The 20840-nt window shown below is 37.4% G+C and overlaps 1 protein-coding gene across 7 annotated transcripts in view; it reads left to right on the top strand.

Moving 5' to 3' along the window:
• The window catches only part of NCK1 (NCK adaptor protein 1), a 78876-nt gene that overhangs the window by 9207 nt on the left and 48829 nt on the right, over positions 1–20840 (top strand). The window contains exons 2-3 of one of the 7 annotated variants that reach the window (XM_064587428.1): positions 2287–2349; positions 3285–3439. The exons of 4 other annotated variants lie outside the window; for them this stretch is intronic. The gene's annotated coding sequence lies outside the window, so the exon portion shown is untranslated. Of the gene's footprint in view, positions 1–2286; positions 2350–3284; positions 3440–19026; positions 19163–20840 lie in introns of all 7 variants that reach the window. 2 more of the 7 variants (XM_054504399.2, XM_045903710.2) reach the window with 2 other exon arrangements.

Here is a 20840-nt window from a genome sequence, read left to right as displayed (position 1 = left end):
AAAACTCAGTTATGTTTAGTCTTAATTGTATGAGCAGTCTCTTCTCAGGTATTTATCGCTGTTATTTTTTAATACGTGTATTTCAGAGTTTTCAGGGAATATACAGACTCATGCTCACTTTAAAAAAATAGGATCATATGCTACATCTTGTTTTCTACTTTAGAGATTCTGGAATTAGCTTAAATTCCAGTATAGGCTTCATCACTGTTTTTTGGGCATAGGCCTTTATAAGCCTCATTTTTCTCCTCTGTAATATGGGGATGATACCTAATCAAAGGATTATTATAAGATTTAAATGAAGATTCATAAATCCATTTGGCTGCTAAGTAGTGTTTGGTGCACATTAAGGGCTTTAGAATCAATTTTTAGATGTAAAATAACTGGTTTCAGAATATGTTTTTGATGTTGCCGTTGCCAGACTGCTCTTCAGAAAAACATCAATTTACACATTTAACGACAAATAGTGTTCCTTAACAGCATTATTATTCTAATTTTTGCCAACCATGTAGGCAAAAAACTGACAGAACTAAAAGAATTCAATAAATCCATAAGCAACATATGAGATATTTTAGCATACCCTCTTCTGTGTAATTACTAGAACACTAAGACAAAAAAAAAAAAAATCAGATTTGAACAACATCAGTAACAAATGAGTCTAATTGATATGCATATAACATTTCACCCAGCACTTGCAGAATACAGATTTTTTTCCCAGTGCCTGTGGAAATTTTCCCCAAATTGACATATGCTGGACCATAAAAAAACATGGAAATAATTAATTCTGGAGTATGTGCTCTGACATGTTGGAATTAAGCCGGAAATTAATTATAAAAAATAACTAGAAAATTGTCAGCTATTTGGAAACTAAACAGTATACTTCTAAGTAAGTAACCCAGGAATTAAAGAAATAACATGCAACTGTTTTGAACTGAGTGATGAAAATATGATATAACTTAAGGGATATATAGGTAAGTCATAGTTAAAGCAAAGTGCAGAGCCTTAAAATGTATGTGTAAGAATAAAGGATAAAAATAATTGAAAGGACTTGTGGGTAAAGATGGATGAGTGAAAGTGCATTTACTCCCCTCCAAAGCCCACCAAGGTGATAATAAAGGTTATTTTTTTTTTTTTTAAAGATTTTATTTATTTATTTGACAGAGAGAGACATCGAGAGAAGGAACACAAGCAGGGGGAGTGGGAGGGGGAGAAGCAGGCTTCCCGCCGAGCAGGGAGCCCGATGTGGGCTTGATCCCAGGACCCTGGGACCATGACCTGAGCCGAAGGCAGATGCTTAACGATTGAGCCACCCAGGCAAAGAATTGAACTACACAGGTAAAGAGAATGGAAGAAACAGTAAAATTGGGAAGCTGGAAAGCAAACAGACTGATAGAAACTTCCTAGTAGGCTTAAAAATGTTCAGTCCTAAACTGGAAATAGAAAAAATGGAAAAGAATACTCAGGCTCATGAATTGGCAGCATCAGGTACTTTTGTTGAAGAGGGGGTGAGAGTGTTGCTAAAAATAGAAAGATTGCTTGAAAGTCTGTTTAAGTAGCAGCTCAGTCATAATAACCAAAAGGTAGAAAGATTTCCAAATGTCCAGCAACTGGTAAATGTATGAATAAAATGCAAATCCACATAATGGAATACTATTTGGAGTAAATAGAATGAAGTTTTGATACATATTTTAACATGAATGAACCTTGAAGGCATGCTAAGTGAAAGAAGCCAGTCACAGAAGACCACAGATTTAGGATTCCATTTGTATGAAATGTCCAGAAAAAGCAAATATATAGAGACAGACAGTAAATTAATGGTTGCCTGGGGATTGGAGTAGGGGAGATTAGAAGGAAATGGGAAATGACTGCTCAAGGGTATGGGCTTCTTTCTGGTGGGATAAAGATGTTCTAAAATCTATTGTGATTGTGGCACAACTCTGTGAATATAGTAAAACCATTGAATTGTATGCTTTAAATGGGTCAGTTGTATAGTGAGTTATATCTCAAGCAAAAAAAAAAAAAAAGGCAAAAAAGGCGCTCAAACCTAGATCTCTTCATCAATTTGTGCTTGCCTTCTTTGTTGTCCCAGCAATAAGTGCTTGCCTTCTTTATTGTCCCAGCAGAAGACTGAAGATTATCCTCTGAGAGGACAAAACAGAGTGTTTCTGAGAGAGGGGTGGGCACTAGACGCAATCGAAGACCAGGTGTCCTATAGAAAACATCTCAATTAAGTAAATGTACTCAATATTGGGACTTTTACCAAGGCCTCTTCTCCTGTATTGCTCCCAGGATTCTGGCAATCAAGTAACAACTTAGAAGATGCTTCTCTTAACCAGCCCAAGGGGATAAGTTGTAAGTTATTTACAATCAGCTTTTAGGGCCCTACTTTTGTTTTACTTTATTTTATTTTTTTAACCAATAAGCATTTATTGAGCAACTACCAGATGTAAACCTTATGCTTAGTGCTGTGGGGGATATCAAAGAAATAGAAGACTCTTGTTTTGCAGGAGTTTATAATCTAGCATTCATTAAAGAACAGTCCTAAGAAATATACTCAACAAAAACAGATTTAAGAGATGTCTTACCAAAAGTGCTCAGTAAATAATTGGGGTTGATGGGAGGCAAGTGAGGTAAGTATAATCAATAAAGAAATGATATTCTGTATATTAGTAAATTTTTTATAAATTCACTTGCTGAATCGGCTGATGATATCCATATGTACAATGAGGGCTTCCACATTTTCCATTAACTTTGTATCTTGGAAATTAACAGTCAGTCTTTTGTTACCTGGGGGGTCATCCCCACCAATTTGTCACTTAAAATACATGGCTCAGGGCACTCCAGAAACACTCCTTTGGACACTGAATTCTCAATTTGTCTTACATCTAGCTAAATAAAAGATTCTTCTGCTGTAGTAGCAGGCAGTAAGCAACTATGACAGGCACCCTGTCCTAAAAATGCTACTCCATTGCTTAGATTTTTCCCTGGTCTGGATACTTTTTCAGAGCTTGATCTGCATACTGGAATAGGATTTCTACCATCTGATCTGTAACCACAGCTTTTGCTTTTGCTTACTGGCATCCCCTGATAATCCCACTACTGCTTTTGCTTTTCCTTCATGGAAAGACTATGCAAGAGCCAGGGCTTCTGTAAGACAGTCTTGTTTCAGGAGATGATCCACTCTCTCCACCTTCTCGGCATCATCACATAAACAGATTTTGTCCCTAAAGAAAAGATTTGACAATCATAGCTACTAGTGGATTGATAAGCCTTCTTTCCAACCGTAGGCAATGCCTAGTTAACATTTCCTCTGCTGGCTAGTGATTTGAAATGGCTGCTGTTATAGACCAACTGAACTTCTGAGATCTCCACTGTTTCCAGTTCCTCTGGAGTCTGCTGATCAGTCACATGGAACTTCTTCACACTGTCCAAGAGCACAACTGTACGTGAGTTTATTCACGTCATGGTATAGGTGAAGATGCTTTTGTTTATAAGTAAATTGCTCCAGATTCATCTTTTAACCAGTAGCAGATGAATAACATCTCTGCAAAAGTCAAGCATGGGATTCACGTAATTATGCACTGCCATGAAGTGTCACGCCAGCAGTGGAACACTGGGACAATCTGTCCATAGGGAAAAGTCACCTACACTTTCAAGGATTGTTTCAATCCAATGATCAGTATCTTTGTTAAGAATGCCTTGACCAAGGAAAACTGTGTGATGGGATGATCTTTCAACTTAGGCTTAGAGGGGAGAGGCTCAGTACAGCGAACTTCACCCTTGGAACCACTGAACAGACCCTGCATTCACATGTTCTCACTCCCATCACTTTCTTAAATGTCAATTCAAAGGGTGCCTGGGTGGCCCAAAGGCAAAGCGTCTGCCTTTGGCTCAGGTCATGATCTCGGAGTCTCGGGATCAAGCCCTGAGTTGGGTTCCCTGCTCAGCGGGGAGTCTGCTTCTCCCTCTCCCTCTGCCCCTCCCTCCTCTCCTGCTCTCTCACTCGCTCATTCTCTCTCTCTCTCTCTCTCAAATAATAATAATATGTCTTTAAACGTCAATTTAAAAACAGAGCCTCTGCTGTCATTGCAAATTGTAAGAGTTGTATAATCTGTAAACTTAATATGCAATATTGCTGTTCCTGGAGGATGAACATCTCTTATTGATCTTAGAAGAAGTTTTCCATTGGCCAAATCCCACATTTGCTTTAGCAAAGCCACAGAGAAGTCTTGAGTAGTCATTGCTGATACTGAAGGCAGAAATGGGTCCATACTGACCTCCAACACTAGTGTTACCTAGACAGTTGCAAAGCTTGATTCTGATCACATATTAAAGCCAATCCAGGAGATGTACCCACTGCTATCAGACTGGACACTGCAATTTCAGTAGGCAAGCCAGCATCCACTTTGTCAGCTGCAAACACTACCTGGTCAGAATTTCCCTTCAAAAATGAGTGTCACGTAACTGACTGATGGGATGAAAAAGAATCTGGTAATTTTTTCTTCCTTTTTAAGTTGGTACTATCCCCACTATCTGAAGTTGCCATAGACGAAGTATCATAGGAGTGAGAATCAATAGTATCAATGTTTTAACAGTGTAGGATCCTCAAGAACAAAAGACTCCTCTTCATCATCAGTCTGAGTATGCTTTCCAGTGTTGGAGGAGTATCATCTTGAGGAATATCAAAGTCCGTGTCATCAATCAGATCATTTTTGAACTCTAGTTCATTGTCTAGATCTATGTAAGAGAATTTTGAAAGCAAAACTTCAAGATTGAAAGACTTATTCAGCTCTTCTTCAACAGTCTTGGCACAGAGGCTCTGTTCCACATTTTTGTGGTCTGGTTCATTTTCCATAATTACTTTTAATAATTGTAATTCAATCCAAGCAAGTTTTTGTTTGTTTGTTTTGTTTTGATTTTTGGCCTTAGATCATGATCTGAATGATGATTTCTGTGCTTGCAGCAATTCTAGCCCAGGACCTTTTATTTTATTTGTTTTAAGTAATCTCTATGCCAAACGTGGGGCTTGAACTCACCATCCTGAGATCAAAAGTCACATGCTCTACCAACAGCCAGCTAGGCTGCCCCTAGGGCCCTACTTTTAAATATTAGCAGACAATCAAGGATCATCAGGATTCATGAAGAAAGCTTTTAATATAAGAGACCAAAAAAAAAATTTTTTTTTTCAGAATAAAAAAGAATTCTTGAAAATTAGAGCATAATAGTAAGAAAAAACATTCCATAGAAGAAAGGAAGTTGAAGTAGAGGAAAATAGGTTATATAAAGATAAAAGGTCAGTCCAGGAGGTCAACTTCATCTAACAGAAGTGCCAGTGAGAACAGAGAAAAGAGAAGAAATATTAGCGAAACAAGAAAAATCCTCAGAGTTGAAGAACATCATTTTGCAGATTGAGAGGCCTTTGGGTACTCAGGAAAATGGATGAAAATAAATGTATACTATCAATCTAGGACTAGTCAGGAAACTGGAGATCACACAACCTATTATAACAGAATTTAATACAAAGAATTGTTTAGCCATCTTATGGGTTGAATTGTGTTATCCCAAAAAGATGTGTTGAAGTCCTAGCCCTCCAGCACCTCAGAATGTGACCTTATTTGGAAATAGAGTCGTTACAGAGGTAATCAAGTTAAAGTGAGCTCAGTAGAGTGTGCCCTAATCCAATGTGACTGGTATTCTTAAATAACAGTAGAGGAATTTAGACACAAGTATAGAGAGAAGATGGCCATCTACAAGCAAAGGAATACCTGAGGCTATGAGAAGCTAGGGGAGAGGCCTGGAACAGATCCTTCCCTAGTGCCTTAGAGAGGGCATTGCCAGTGCTTTGATTTTGGGCTACTGGCTTCCGTAACTGTGAGATGGATTTTTGTGCTAAGCCAACACAGTTTGTGTTTCTTTGTTATAGCAGCCCTCAGAAACCAATACACTGGATAATTGGAGAACTGAAAATGTGATAAGGGAGCACTCAGGTCTCATAGAGATAGTAACTGTAGGAAGTAATTACTAGCCCCATAGGGCTGGGAGAGCAAAGAAAAGATACTGAGATTAATTTAGAAACATGAAGAGTGGCCCCAAGGAGCTGAAACTCCGACTTCTGCCTTGATGGGGCTGCTCTGTGAATGGCAGGAAAAACACAAAAGCAAAAAATTGCTAACTGGGGCCAACTGCTGCTGCTGGAATCTTTGCTGTTGCCAGAGTGAAGGTTGTTGTTGATGGTTGATGCTGAACTGAAGGAGTATCTCTCCTGTTCCCTCTTTAGTCTTCTCATGTCTTTCTTGTGACCCTTATATGATTCTCCAAGTCTAATAGGGAGTCAGCTAGCAAAGGAGAAATGTGATTTAGAGGGTTCCAGCCACCCAGCGTTACAAAGCAGAGTAGAGAAGTAGGTTTGAAGCCAGGGGCAATAACTAACTAGTACGTATAGATGCTGAGGTATGTCCTTAAAGTCTGAAATACGTAAGACAAAGAAGATCCTGTAAACTTCCAGAGGTGGGGGAAATGGGTCATATTGCAGAGATTGAGTATTTTCAGCTGCAGCCTCACAAGCCAGAAGATAGTGAGCAGTGCTCTCAAAATCTGAGGTAAAATGATTTCCAAGCTAGAATTCTGTTCCCAGCCAAATATTTTAATTTTAATTTTAATTTTTTTAAGATTTTATTTGAGAGTGAGAGAGAGAGAGAAGGAGCAGAGGGAGAGGGAGAAGCAGACTCCCTGCTGAGCAGGGAGCCTGACATGGGGCTTGATCCCAGGTCTCTGGGATCATGACCTGAGCTGAAAGCAGACGCTTAACTGACTGAGCCACCCAGGCACCCCCCAGCCAAATTTTTAAGCATAAGTTTAGAGTGTAGACGTTTTCAGACATGCAAGGTCTCCAAAAATTTCTCTTCCTTACTTCTTCAGAAAGCTGTTGTGTGATTTGCTCCACCCACAAAAGGAAGGAAAAAACCTCCATAAAAGAGAAGGTGAAAGATACAGAAAACCGGAAATCACATTCTAGAGAGATAAAGGGCATCCCTAAGGTCATAGTAAAAAGGACTCCCCAAATGCTGATTATCTGATAAAAGAGCAGTGAGTCCAGATTTGAGCAGGTGAGAAGGTGTTGCCAGTTTTAGGACAGTGAAAGATAACAATAGAATACCTGGTGGCTGTATATCTAATTTAGGCAATTGGCAGAAAAATTGGAGTTGAATTAGTGTTATCTTTCATTTGCTTAGTTTTTTATATTGGCATTTTAGAACTTTGTCCTGAAATTATTTCTCTCTTGTACTCTCTCATAGGTGATCCCATTCAGTCCTGTGATTTTAAATAGTATTGATAGGTGGATTTTTCACAAATTCATGTCTCTAGGAATGATCTCTCTACCATTACATTCCTACCAATAGTTCACAAAGATGCCAATTTCTCCAAATCCTTACCAACCCTTGTTATTTTTTTTCTCTCTCTTTCTGATAGTAGTCATCGTAATGGGTGGATATAGGGCACTAACTCATTGTGGTTTTTATTTGCATTTTTTTAATGATTAGTGATGTTGAGCATCCTCTACTATGTTGGCCATTTGTATATCTTTGGAGAAATGTCTATTTAAGTTCTTTGTTTTTTCATTGGGTGATTGTTGAGTCTTAACTGATTTTTAAATTTCTGTTGTTTTTCTCTTTCCTTTTGACTCCTTCTTGATAGAGCAGGCAGGGAAATTAAGATTTCTGTATTAGTGATGGTATGCTAACAGCCCTAATTAACAAATCTTAGTGGTTTACACAATGGAAGTTTATAATACTTTCTCACATTACAGCCCAGTGTATGTGTGTGATGGAGTAGGAGTTGGGATACTTCTGTTCCATGCAGTCATTCAGGGACACAGGCTCTTTATCCTTTTTTTTCTTTTTCTTTTTCTTTTTTTTTTAGTAGGCTCCATGTCGGGTGTGGAGGCCAACGTGGGGCTCGAACTTAAAACCCTGAGATCAAGACCTGAGCCGAGATCAAGAATTGGACACTTAACCAATTGAGCCACCCAGGCGCCCCTCCTCTTTCTTTTTTAAGTCATCACTGTTATTACCATATAGCTTTTGGGGTTGTTTTGAAAAGAGAAGATGTTATGGAAGAAGCTTTTAGCCCCAGGCTGGAAGTGGCATATATCACCTTCACCCACATTCCATCGATTAGAACTGAGTCACATGATCCCACCTAACTACACAGGTGGCTGGAAGATGTAGTATAGCCGTGTGCTAATAAAGGAGAGGAGAACAGAGACCTTAAGGAGCACTAGCAGTCTCTCACAGTGTTTACTGGATTAGAACTCCCCTGCTTAAAACTCTTTAATAACTTCTTTTTAATACATGGAATAAAATTAGCCTGTGTCTGTTTCATCCTTCTTTTGTATTACTTTCTCCATTATTATTCTCAAGCTACATTAGACTAGGTCATTTCCCAAAACGTGCCAAGCTTTTTCCTTCCTAGAACCTATGTGTTTTGTGGTTTCCTTTGCTTGGACCACTCTAAATATTTACATCACTGCCTCGTTTTCATCTTAAAATGTCAGCTTAAAATCCATCTCTAACTCAAGTATCTAAAATAGCCCTCCTTTTCTCTTTTTTGAAAGCACTGTGTTTATCACAATATATAATTTTTTTATTTGAACATTTTGTTTGCCTTTGCTGTGTCCTAGAAGGAGATATCTCTCTTTGTCACTTTTCTATCCCTGCTGCACCCAGTCAGTACTTAGCATATGCTAGTCATTTTGTAAATGTGTTGTATGAATGAAAGACTATTATACACAAACTGAAGTAAAGAGACTGGAGTGGGTAATAACCAAGAGCTCTTACAGTAATTTGGATGAATTGTTGAGGGTTTGGGTTTTAGTGGATGCAGTATCAGTGGAACAGAAAAGAATGAACGAGGGACATTTCAAAGGAAAATCCAACACAAATTGCTGTGTGACTTAAGCAGGGAGTCTGGGAGAATGGGATGATAGTGGTCTGTAATTAACCGGGATTAGTAAGGAGGTTAGAAGAGTTGGCTTTTTGGAGATAATGATGGGTTAGGGTTGATGCATGTTGAATTTGTGGTATTCAGTGTAGAAATTTTGAGGAATAGTAAGTACTTTGAATTAGAGAACACACTTGGAATTATAGATTTGGAAGTCAGCCGGCCAACAGGGATAAGATGAAGCCATAAAAATGTATGATCTGTTGAGAGAAAGGGTATACATTGAGAAGAACAGATGACTTAAGGGGAGAAAAAAGAGGAGCCACAAATGGAGACCAGGAGGAGTGGGTGGAGAAGAAGGAAGTGAACCTGTTGAGTATAGGTTAAGGAAACCAGAAAGAATTTTAGGAAAGAGGGATGGTTAGCTTGGCTGCTTCTACAAATACATACACATACTGTGATATGTATTTGAAGGTTCTGAAGTGTTATCTTTCATGGAGATTATAAAATGATGATATTAATATCTGCTTCGTAAGATTGTTGTGAGAATTATTAACATATTATATTAAAAGCACTTAACATACTTATTGTACTGTGTCCCGTAAACACTTCTGAAGTGAAATGCAATGAGACAATACAGTTAGGGATTAAGGAGGTATTAAGTTTGTAGTTGGAGAAAAGGCTTCTGGGCTTCTGTAGCAACTTTCTTTAGAGGTATGTTCTTTTTAAATGTTACAGTAAGTTAGAATTGTACTAAAAGCTTATATAGAGAGAACATTTATTAATTTTTATTGAAGTGTTTTTAGTAGGAATTTTCTGATCTGAAAGTATGCAGAATCATAGCAAAACAATGGCAGTTCATCTGTTTATGCTGCTTAACCATATCCTACTGAATCTTATTCCGGAAGCATTTATAATGTACGTGCCCTTTTGAAAGTCATTGTCCTTTAAAATAGTTTGAGTAAATTATTATTTAACATTGAAATGAAATGAGAATATATTTAAATTAGAAGCATAGTTTAATATGTCAAATTGCATTAACACCAACTTAAAGAATCTTTTTTTTGGTAGTGGAACTTGGTTTTGGGTAGTATGGAGAAATTCCAGTTGCCACAGGCTTCTATCTCCAGGTAAACAGGTATGAGAGTCATTTACACAAGGGAAAGTGGGAGCTTGTTACATTCCTTTTTATTCTCATCTTTTAAAGTTTGCTCATCTTTTTGTTTACGGAACTTTGGTGGGTTAGCTGAGTAGAGTTTGGTAGCGGTTTGTATCTTGTATGATAATTTTTTTCCTAAACATCTATTATAATGGAAAAAATAAGTTATTGCTGCCTTTCTCATGATCATTAGCAGTCTAAGTAAGAATATAACTTTGGAATAAAGGATAAGGTAAAAAGGCAGGTAGGTAAGGAAAGAAGATGCAAGGGGAGAGAAAAAGAAGTTGAGAGATAATTGGTGAAAAGAGCTACTTAAGTTTATCTTTCCCTTGTATCAGGTTTCAGCTGGCAGTGAATTAACAGTTGAAAATTGCTTTGTCACCCAAATGTCCATCGATAGATAAATGGATAAAGAAGATGTGGTATATATATATATAATGGAATATTATCCAGCCATAAAAAAGAGGGAAATCTTGCCATTCGCAGTAACATCGATGGAGCTAGACAGTATAATGCTAAGTGAAAAAAAGAGAAGGACAAATACCATATGATTTCACTTACATGTGGAATTTAAGAAACAAAATAAACCAGCAAGGGAAAAAAAACCAGACAAGCCAAGAAATAGACTCCTCACTCTTGAGAACAAATTGATGTTTACCAGAGGGGGGGTGGGGGGGAGATGGGTGAAATAGTTGTTGGGGATTAAGGAGTACACTTGTAGTGATGAGCACTGGGTGATGTATGGAATTGTTGAATCACTATATTGTATACCTGAAACTAATATTACACTGTATGTTAACTGTACTGGAATTAAAATTAAAATAAATTGCTTTGACAGCATATAATTTGTGACTTTTAGGTTATTTGCTACCTGGGAGAAACATAAATTCCTGATTGTAAAATTCAGATATAATTATCACTGAATTTATATCCATACAGCTGGTGGTGGAATTTTTAGCATTAGGTAGGAGGGTAAGGGTGGGAAGTGTTTTATGTATTATTTTGTTTAATTTTCTTAGCCACCCTGTAGGTAGGTGTTACTAAAGCACAGAAAGGTTAAATACCTTGCTCAGTGTCGCACAGATAATAAATGGCAGAGCAAGAATTTATATATTTATTTTTTTCAGAGCAAGAATTTAAACTGGTGTTTCTATCCTCTCATAGTTACCTTTTATTCATCCCTTTGCTTTATGTTACAATTCCATTCAGTCACTTGTTGGCTTGTTGGCTTAAAGGAAAAAAAAAAGCTGTATTTAGTTACATTTCACATACTATACAATTCACCCATTTAAAGTATATGATTCGGTGCCTTTTAGTATTTTCAGAGTTTTGCAACCGTCATCACTATTTAGAACATTTACATCACCCCCTAAAGAAATCCCCTTCCTGTTAGTCATCACCCTCTAGCCTCTCCTGTTCCCAGCCCTAGGCAACCATTAATCTATTTTCTGTCTCTATGGGTTTGCTCATTCTGGACATTTTACATAAATGGAATCCTACAATATGTGGTCCTTTGTGACTGGCTTCTATCCCTTACTGTATGTTTTTAAGGTTCATCTATGTTAAAGCATGCATCAATACTTCATTCCTTGTTATTGCTGAATAATATTCCATTGTATGGATATACCACATTTTATTTATTCATTCATCATTTGATGAACATTTGGGTTGGGTTCTCCCTTTTGACTATTAAGACTAATACTGATATGAACATTTATGTTTTTTTTTATAATTGTGGTAGAATATACATAACATAAAATTAACCGTTTTAACCTTTTTAAAGTGTATAGTTCTGTGGCTTTAAGTACATTCACACTGATGTGCAACCATCACCACCATATATTTCCAGAACTTTTTCATCTTCCTCAGTGAAACTCTATCCATTAAACACTAAGTTCCTATTTCATTCCTCCAGTCCCCCTGGCAACCACCATTCTGTTTTCAGTCTCTACATATTTGACTACTCTAGGAACCCTACATAAATAGAGTCATACAATATTTGTCCTTTATTAATTGGCTTATTTAACTTAATGTAATGTCTTCACAGACATACACATGTTGTAACGTGTCAAAATTTCCTTCTTTTTAAAGGCTGGTAACATCCCACTGATCGTATATATCACATTTTATTTACCCATACATCTGTTGGTGGACGCTTGGTTGCTTCTGCTTTTTCGCTATTGTGAATAATGGTGTTCTGAATATGGGTGTGTAAATACCTATTCAAGACCTTGCTTTCATTTTTTTTTTTTTTTTTTGGCTGGATCATATGATAATTCTGCTTTTTATTTTTTGGGGAAAGGCTAAACTGTTTTCCACAGTGGCTGCACCATTTTACATTCCTACCAGCAATACACAAGGGTTCTAATTTCCCCATGTCTTCTAATACTTATTTTCTGTGTTTTGATAATAGTGACAATAGTTGATAATAGCTGTCCTATTGTGTGTGAGGTGTTATCTCATTGTGGTTTTGATTTGCATTTTTTAAATAATTAGTGATGTTGAACATCTTTTTTTGTGCTTATTGGTCATTTGTGTATCTTCCTTGGAGAAATGTCTTGTTCAGGTCCTTTGTCTATTTTTTAACTGGATTGTTTGGTTTTTTTGTTGTTGAGTTGTAAGAGTTCTTTATATATTCTGGATATCAATCCCGCATCAGTTATATGGCTTGCAAATATTATTTCCCATTCCATGATAATGTCTTTTGATGCACAAAAAAGTTTAGTTTTGATGATGTCCAGTTTATCTGTTTTTTTCTTCTGTTGCCTGTGCTTTTATAGTCGGATCCAAGAAATTATTGCCAAATCCAATGTTGTGATGCTTTTGCCTCGTTTTCTTCTGTTTTATGATTGTAGCTTATTTGGGTCTTTGATGCATTTTAAGTTATTTTTGGATATAGTGTAAGGTAAGGGTCAACTTCATTTTCTAAGTTTTTATGTGAATATATGTTTTCATTTATTTTGGTCGTATAACTAGGAGTGGAATTCCTGGGCTATAGGGTAACTTATGTTTCGCCTTTCAAGAACTGCTGAACTGTTTTCCAAAGTGGCTCTATGATTTTACATTCCACCAACAGTGTATGAGGGTTCTGGTTTCTCTATTGCTTTTTGAATCTAGACCACATTACCTTCTGACTGACTTATTTGAAAAATTTCCTTGGCAGGCCTCTTTGGTGATAATCTCTCAACTCTGTCTTTCTCCAGTCCTCTTGCACCAATTCTTAATACTGTTCACTGTGTCATAAGAGATTTGAGATGAAAGGAACTATAATCATGGAAGTTAAGCCATTCATTTTTCAGTTGATAAATAAAATTTGAGGAAGAGATTTGACCCAGTTATAGAGTGACATTGTCAACACTAGATACCCTACTCTGAATGTAGCTTTCACTTTATTAAATCATCGTGTTCTCATTTATGTGTCTAAAACTCTTTATCTGTATTAACTATGTCTCCTCCCCAACATCTACCCTAAATTAGTCTAAAAGCAAGGAGTTGTGTGTAGGTAATTTATTTGGCAGGTGATCCTAGGAAATAAGAATAAGGGGCCAGAGTAAATGGGAAACAGGAAAAGAAGAAAAGCCAGTACAAGAATATATTATTGAGTTACTCACTGCTATGGCAACTAGGGCTCCATCCTAGTGGGAACTTCTGAGGATCTAGATGCTCCTCTAATTGTCTGCTTATGGATGGACAGGAGAAACTGTTGTCTGCTCCTGTTCTCCATCAGTTCACATTGCCCTAGTGGCATGTAAATTCTTTCACCTTCACTTTAACACTTTAGGACTCCACATAAGAGCCAGACAAGTGCGTTGGTTCCCTGTGGTGTCTTACTTCATGGCCTCAGAAAAGCACAGGGCAGAAAGCAAATGAATCACAGTGAATTTGGCCTGGGAAATAAGTCAAAACTTACCCGAAAGCAATAGCTTTAGCTTATGACAAGTGTGGGGGTCAGAATAATGGTCTCTCAAAGATCCTAATCCTCTAAACCTGTTAATATGTTACCTTGCATCACAAAAGGGATTTTGTAGATAGTGAGATTTTCTTGGGTTATCTGGGCGGGTCCAGTGTAATCACAAAGAGCTTCTTTTTTTAAATAAGAGGTAGGCAGGAATGTCAGTCCAAGAAGGAGATGTGATAATGGAAGCAGAAGTCATGATGTGGCACGGGGCCAAGGAATACAGGCAGCCTCTAGAGGTTGGAATAGATAAGAAATGGATTTTCCCCTACAGCTCCTGAAGGAATGCAGGCTTTGATTTTAGTTCTGTAAAGCCTGTTTTGAAATTCTTATCTCTAGAACTTTAAGATAACAGATTTGTGTTGTTCTAAACCATTAAATATGTGGCAATTTGTTACCCAGCAGTAGGAAACTACTGTTACAGCTAGCATCAAAGGACAGGTGGACAGCATGAAGATGAAATTTAAGAGATTTCTGATAGAATCTACCTCTTGCTGTTGACCTCTTCTTTGATTCTATCTGTATTAGCTTCCTACTGCTATTTAGCAAGTTACCACAAATCTACTTCTTGCTCTGCTCAGCTCTGCTTGGACCCTGCATTAATTCTAATCCATCATTGAGTCACTGCAGGCTCTTAACAGGGTTAAGGTGCAAACTAGTGCTGCCTGCTGCTGCAACTGGTATTGAAGCAGGAATAAATATTAATCATTTCCTTCTTTCACCACCCATTCTAGATTTCCCTTATGCTTGCTTGTCTGTCAGCACAAGGAACCCAAAGTGACCAAGTAGTGGTCATACCTTTCAGGCTCAGTGGAACCATCAGTGTGTCTTCTGGTGGAAGCATTACCTTCAGGACCTCTAATACAGGAGAGGTTTTAAATCATTGGAATGAGTAACCCACATTCCACAAGTGAGTTACTGGGATTGATGGTGAAGAGTCAGTCTAACTTCTGTGCCTTGGTTTCTGGACTCATGCATTCTAGATATTAGGGATATAACACCATAGCCATTGTTTCAGTGCATATACTGCATCCTAGGGGACCAATAAGGTGACTGTTTAGCTGAACTTTTAGTATAACATTCCATCATTCTTTTAGTCAGTTTCCTGGTGATGTGATATGTGTAGGACCAGTGGATGCCATGATCAAATACTTCACCACTAAATAGATCTTTTGGTTTGGGGTGATGTCGTGATGGATTTTGGTAAGCATTTTGAAGCTGTTGGATGATGTTGCTGGGCAGAGGTACTATGAATGTTGAGGGACACTTTGGACAGAGAATGCAGTCCCATTTAAGTGAGTGTAAATTCTGCTGCCTTTCAGAATGCAAGAGTCCCATTCCCATCATGCCACCTGTTCAGCTCTATGTCTGATAAGTTGCTATTGGTATTCTGTAATGATCCTAATCCTGCTAGAAATCAGTCAATTTTATTTTATTTTATTATTTTTATTTTAATTTTTTTTAAAGATTTATTTATTCATTTGAGAGAGCGAGAATGAGAGAGAGTACATGAGAGGGGGGAGGGTCAGAGGGAGAAGCAGGCTCCTCACTGAGCAGGGAGCCCGATGCGGGACTCGATCCCGGGACTCCAGGATCGTGACCTGAGCCGAAGGCAGTTGCTTAACCAACTGAGCCACCCAGGCACCCCAGAAATCAGTCAATTTTAGTAAGACTTTTTAATTACATTTTTCAAAAGTAAGTTGATGTTTTTGATAATGGGGAATCTGATGAACAGGAGTTTTAAATTTTAATATGGTCAGCTAATATTTCATTTATAAGGAATTCAAGAAAAGGCAAACTATAGTGACAGAAAGCTCATCAGTAATTGCCAGTGGGGAGGGAATTGGCTGTAAAGGGGCACAAGGGAACTTTTGGGGGTGATAAAAAGTGTTTTAGAGCTTGATTGTGGTATAGGTTACACAATTTTATACATTTGCCAAGACTCATTAAACTCTACACTTAAAATCAGTTACGTATAGATTACATCTCATAACTTAATTCAAGGAAAGAAGAGGATTTAATGTACTCATTTGTTAACCTTTTCCATATTAGTTTTTTTCCTTTATAGTTAAATTTTGATTTCTAGGTTTGAGAAACTCTTCTTCCCTTCTCTGGGATTTTTTTTTTTTCTGATTTTTCCCATTTTATTAATTTCTGTTCTTTATTTCCCTTATTGTCTTGAAATATATCCAGGATTTGTTTTAATTAGGGAGAGTAAGACACACAGAATGGGAATGACTGTCAGAAGGAAAAGGTTTTACTCACAGTTGCCTTGGGGAAGCACCAGGGTTGGCGAGGAAGCAGAAGGAGCAAGGGAAAAGCATGTCCAGAGCTTTGATTATGGTTAAGTGGGAAGGAATTGAGGAAGGACAGGCAAGCCTGAGCAAGTTGAGGTTTGGATAGTTTGAATAATTTATAGTTCTGGGTGATACGGGTGATCTTTAGTTTTCTAGTACCTGGCCGCAGGATGAGTTAGTGGGCATACCAGTTTGGTATGTGAGAATTTTTTTGAAAGGAGATGTTGGTTAAGGGGGTATAGGCTTTGGATAGGTTGATTGTGCATCAGAGATGTGTTCTCAGGCAAGTTGTTTTTCTCTCTCTAGGAATTAGGTAACCCTGGGAAGGACAGTTCCTCCTTGGGTTCAAAGGACCCTGCCATGTCAGACCATCATAAATATAGAAAAAAATTAAAAACATGATTAATACACTTATGCTTTCTTTTGGTTAACTTTGTTGCTTTTTTCTAGTTTCTTGATTAAAAGTGTTAATTAAGGGGTGCCTGGGTGGCTCAGTCAGTTAAAGGTCCAACTCTTGATTTCAGCTCAGGTCATGATCTCGGGGCCGTGAGGTCAAGCCCTACGTCGGGCTTTGTGGGGAGTCTGCTTGAGATTCTCTGTCTCCTTCTTCCTCTGCTGCCCCCCTCGCTTGCATATGTGCTTGCTGTCTCCATCTCAAATAAATAAATCTTTAAAAAATGTGTTAAGCATATTCATTCTTAATGTTTAGTTACAAATGCAACGAGGCTATTATTTGAGCTGAACTCCACATTTAGATAGTGTTGTACTTTTATTGTCACTCACTTCTTTATGATTTCTATTGTGATTTTCTTTTTGTTTAGGAGTCTGTTTTTAAGTTTCTAAACATTTAAAAATGTTTTATTGGTGATTTCAACATTATATTATGGACAGAGAGTGCAGTCCTAGGTATAAGTTGTTTGAAATTATTTTGTGTCTTTCTTTGTCATTATCAGTTTTTGAAAATGTTCCAAGTGTACTTGAAAATAATTATATCCTTTTTTTGTTTGTTGGAAGGTTCTCTATGTAACTGTCAGATTAAACTTACTAATTTTGCTGGTCAAGTATTCTATATCCTTATTGATGTTTTGACTTCTTGATCTTTCAGTTTTTAATATAACTAAATTAGAGACTCATGTGGTGGTTGAAGATTAATGTTTTTCTTGTAAATTTAGGGATTGTATTGAATCTGTAGATTGCTTTAGATAGTATTGACGTCTTAACATCCTAACAATTTTAAGTCTTCCAATCTGTGAACATGGGATGTTTTTCCATTTAGTTATGTCTTTTCTTTCCTTTTTTTTTCAATTGAGGTTTGTTTGTTTGTTTGTTTTTAGATCAGTTTTAGTTTCACAGCAACATTGAGGGGAAGATAGAGATTTCCCAGATACTCCCTACCCCTTACATGCATAGCTTCTTCCATTATCAACATTCCCCACCAGAGTGGTACGTTTGTTACAATTGATGAACCTATGTTAACACATCATAATACCCAAAGTCCATAGTTTACATTATGGTTCACTCTTGGTATTGTATACTTAGGTCTTCTTTAATTTGTTTCAGCAGTGCTTTGTAGTTTTCATTGTACAGATCTTTCCCTTCCTTAATTAAGGTTATTCCTAAGTATTTTATCCTTTCTGATGCTTTTGTAAATGGTCAAGTAGTTTAATTAATTTCCTTTTCAGATTATTCATTGACAGTGTTTACCAACATTGTTAGTGTTAGAAATGCAACTGATTTTTGTGTGATTTTATATCCTGCTACTTTTGCTGAATTTACACCAGCTTAATTTAGATAACAGAAAAACTTTGCTCCTATACAGCTCCATTCTCACCCTCTTTCAGTTATTGATGTCACAGAAATACATCTTTAAACATTTAGGTGTCCAAACACATAGACTAATAATTGTGTGGTTTTTTAAAAGATTTTATTTATTTAATTATTTATTTGAGAGAGAGAGAGAGAGTGCGCATGTGCAAGCAGGGGTGGGGGGTGAGCAGAGGGAGAGGGACAAGTAGACTCTGCACTGAGCACGAAGCCTGACGCGGGGCTTGATCTCACAGCCCTGAGATCATGACCTGAGCCAAAATCAAGAGTCAGATGCTCAACCGACTGAGCCACCCAGGCCACCCAATAATTGTATTTTTTAATGCATTGTGTAAAAAGCAAAATGTAGAGTTATAAACCAAAGTTACAATAATAGTACCTTTAGACTAATAAGTGTTTTTAAAAGTTATTAGTGTCTTAAGTCATAGAGAAAACAAAAAATAGAGTTACATACTGAATTTTCAGTAATTCCATCTTCTATAATTGCTCATATATTTACCTTTATTGAGATCTGTATTTCTTAATATGACTTCGAATTACTGTCTAGTATCCTTTCATTTCAACTCAGGAAGTACTTCCTTTACATTTTTTGCAGGGCGGGTCTAATAGTAACAGACTTGCTTTGCTTTTGTTTATCTGGGAATATCCTAATTTCTTCCCTCACTTTTGAAGGACAGTTTTGTTGAACACTGGAGTTTAGTTGACAGTTTTTCTTTCAGTATTTTGAATATGTCAACCTACAGTTGACCCTCGAACAGCATGATTTTGAACCATGTGGGTCAACTTATATGCAGATATTTTATAGTACAGTACTGTAAATGTATTTTCTCTGATGAATTTTTTTTTTTTTAAAGAAAGAAAAAGTGGGGGAAGAGCAGAGGGAGAGAGAGAATCATAACCTGGCCATGGAGCCCGACGCAGGGTTCGACCTCACAGCCCTGAGATAATGACCTAAGACAAAATCAAGAGTCGGACGTTTAACAGACTGAGGTACCCAGGCGCCCCCCCTTAGATTTTTTTAATAACATTTTTTTTCATCTAGTTTGCTTTAAGAATACAGTATATAATACATATAATATACAAAATAGTGTTAACTGTTATGTTATCAATGAGGCTTCTGGTCAGCAATAGATTATTAGTTGTTAAATTTTGGGGGAGTCAAGTTTTTGACTGTGCAGGGGTCAGGGCCCCAATCCCTGAGTTGTTCAAGGGTCACCCGGACTGTCTTCTATCCTCCAAAGTTTCTGATGAGAAATTTCTTGGTGATCTTACTGAGGATCCCTTTTGTGTAATGATTCACTTCACTCTTGTTGCTTTCAAGATTCTCTCTTTGTTGGGCGCCTGGGTGGCTCAGTTGGTTAAGCGACTGCCTTTGGCTCAGGTCATGATCCTGGAGTCCCGGGATTGAGTCCCACATCAGGCTCTCTGCTCAGCAGGGAGTCTGCTTCTCCCTCTGATCCTCCCCCCTCTCATGCTATCTCTATGTCATTCTCTCTCTCAAATAAATAAATAAAATCTTTAAAAAAAAAAAAAAGATTCTCTGTCTTTCAGTATTTTCATTCATAGTGTATCTCAGTATAGATCTCTGAATTTATCCTACTTTGAGTTTGTTGAGCTTCTGGGATGTTTTGTTTGTTTTTTTAAAAATTTTATTTTTTTCAGTAATCTCCACACTGAACGTGGGGCTCAAGCTCACGGCCTGGAAATCTAGAGTCTCATGCTCCACTGACCTTGCCAGCCAGGCACCCCTAGCTTCTTGGATGTTTAAATGCATGTACTTCATCAAATTTGGGACATTTTCAGCCATGGTTTCTTCAAATAATCTTTTTGGCCTTTTAGTCTCCCTCTTTTTCTTCTCATACTCCCACAACAATCTGTTGGTTCTTTTCCTGGTATCCCACAGATCCTTTATTCTCTGTTTACTTAAGTCATTTTCTCCGTGTCTCCATGCTCTGATTCGTTCTTTCACCTGTTCAAATCTGCCTTAAAATCCCTTTGGTGAATTTTTCATTTTTGTAATTGTACCTTTCAGGTGGAGAATTTCTTAGGTTTTCTATTTCTTTAGATCATTTTCTTTATTTTCTCCACATCTTTCTTTAACCAAAGAGTATCTTTAAGATGTTTGTTTAAAGTCTTTGTTTAGTGGGTTTGTTAGCTGGTCTTTCTCCAGGATAGTTGCTGTTGGTTTTTCCCTTTGAATGGGAATGTTCCTGTTTCTTTGAATCCCGTGTGTGTGTGTGTGTGTGTGTGTGTGTGTGTGTTGAAAACTGGATGCTTGAATCTAGTATTATGTCTGAAATATATATCTGAAATTATATCTAGTATTATGTCTGAAATATATATCTGAAATTATATCTGAAAATCAGATTGTCTCTCTTCCCCAGGTTTTGCTGGGGTTTTGTTTTTATTGTCGTAGGCGGTCTCTGTGCCAGGAATCACTTTGAGGTATAAACTTAAACTTTCCTCAGATCTTCACAGAACTTGTGCCTTTTTCTGGATATGTGTGGTGATTTTCTTAATTCCCCTAATACTAGTTCTTTATTGTCTAGCTCCTGAAAGGAGAAAGTTAAAAAAGGCACCAGCCCTTTAGATTTCCCTCAGCCTGAGGGAGAAGGGCTTACGTAATTGGGGGTGTGTGTGTGTGTGTATGTGTGTGCAGACACATCAG

This window comes from Mirounga angustirostris, unplaced genomic scaffold (genome assembly GCF_029215605.1).
Source record: "Mirounga angustirostris isolate CCGP_5_RB_7025 unplaced genomic scaffold, mMirAng1.0.hap1 SCAF_1, whole genome shotgun sequence".
In the NCBI taxonomy this organism is placed as follows: Eukaryota; Metazoa; Chordata; class Mammalia; order Carnivora; family Phocidae; genus Mirounga; species Mirounga angustirostris.
This window is presented reverse-complemented; position numbering and strand designations above follow the sequence as displayed.